The sequence below is a fragment of the Schistocerca americana genome, unplaced genomic scaffold (assembly GCF_021461395.2).
Source record: "Schistocerca americana isolate TAMUIC-IGC-003095 unplaced genomic scaffold, iqSchAmer2.1 HiC_scaffold_1706, whole genome shotgun sequence".
Taxonomy (NCBI): domain Eukaryota; kingdom Metazoa; phylum Arthropoda; class Insecta; order Orthoptera; family Acrididae; genus Schistocerca; species Schistocerca americana.
This window is the reverse complement of record NW_025725798.1, coordinates 20,001-21,747: the sequence shown is the minus strand read 5'-3', so window position 1 is coordinate 21,747 and position 1,747 is coordinate 20,001.

Sequence of the window (1,747 nt, the reverse complement as noted above, 5' to 3'; positions counted from 1 at the left end):
GGTTAAGGTACAATATGGGTTAGGTTAAGGCGCAATATGGGTTAGGTTAAGGCGCAATATGGGTTAGGTTAAGGCGCAATATGGGTTAGGTTAAGGCGCAACGTGGGTTACGTTAAGGCGCAACGTGGGTTACGTTAAGGCGCAACGTGGGTTACGTTAAGGCGCAACGTGGGTTACGTTAAGGCGCAACGTGGGTTACGTTAAGGCCCAATATAGGTTAGGTTAAGGCCCAATATAGGTTAGGTTAAGGCCCAATATAGGTTAGGTTAAGGCCCAATATAGGTTAGGTTAAGGTACAATATGGGTTAGGTTAAGGTACAATATGGGTTAGGTTAAGGTACAATATAGGTTAGGTTAAGGCGCAACGTGGGTTACGTTAAGGCCCAATATAGGTTAGGTTAAGGCCCAATATAGGTTAGGTTAAGGCCCAATATAGGTTAGGTTAAGGCCCAATATAGGTTAGGTTAAGGCCCAATATAGGTTAGGTTAAGGTACAATATAGGTTAGGTTAAGGTACAATATAGGTTAGGTTAAGGTACAATATGGGTTAGGTTAAGGTACAATATGGGTTAGGTTAAGGTACAATATAGGTTAGGTTAAGGCACAATATGGGTTAGGTTAAGGCGCAATATGGGTTAGGTTAAGGCGCAATATGGGTTAGGTTAAGGCGCAATATGGGTTAGGTTAAGGCGCAATATGGGTTAGGTTAAGGCGCAATATGGGTTAGGTTAAGGCACAATACGGGTTAGGTTAAGGCACAATACGGGTTAGGTTAAGGCACAATACGGGTTAGGTTAAGGCACACATTGTTGTAAGGAAAGGTGTTTTCGGGGGGGGGGGGGGGGCTGGTTTGTTGATTGTGATTATCGTAAGTAAATGACTGCGGCATCATCTGATTTGCCACGTCAGGGTGCACCTTTGGCTCATAACAGGCGGCGCTCTGATTCCATGCTTGTGGCAGACCTGTGTCTTTCATTCGTGCCATTGTTTGTGTGGTGTGACAGGAGGCAGTATTGTGATGTTGGGTGCACCCCTGTGTAGGACATGTGTGGGTGTTGGTGGCTTAGCTGAGCAATGGTGGTTGTCGGAAGGGTGGGATATTCTGTTTTCCGAGTGGACCTCCCGGTCTGGTTATGATAGTGTGGATTGTCTAATGTGGCAGAGAGGATGCACTGGGTGTTGTTCCATGCTGGTGCTTAGATATTGTCTGTGTGCCTGTTACAGGCAGAGAGTAGTGCGTGATAAGAGTGTCTGGCTGACGTGTGATTGTGAGCAGAGTCTTTCAGCATGTATACGGACAGTTGTATACATTATCTGTATTCTGATGGCTCTATCTATTACTAATCAGCGCCGTGTATACGTTTAATCCGGTTCCAGTCGAAACTATTGTATCTCTGTACATTAGTGACACGGCGAGCCCGCTATGTAGTTACTCGTCTCGGCAGCTTCCACCGGTGTATGGCAAATGATTATAAGGAATCAGTCTAGTCGTCAATACCGATAGTGTGACGTCACATGTCTGGGGTGGGGGACGCTGCGCCCTTCCGGTGGGTCATGGCCTAGGAAGACTCTTCCCACGCAGGGGGGCTTGGACTGTCATTGACTCTTCCGAGTAATATACTTGCCGTACGTTTTTGCGACTGCGAGTGCAACGCTCACCGGTACCGACATGGATGGAGCGCCTCCTAGCTGCCGCTGAGCATCTGCATTCGTACAGAGAGCAACGCGCTCGCGTCTGTAGCTCGTA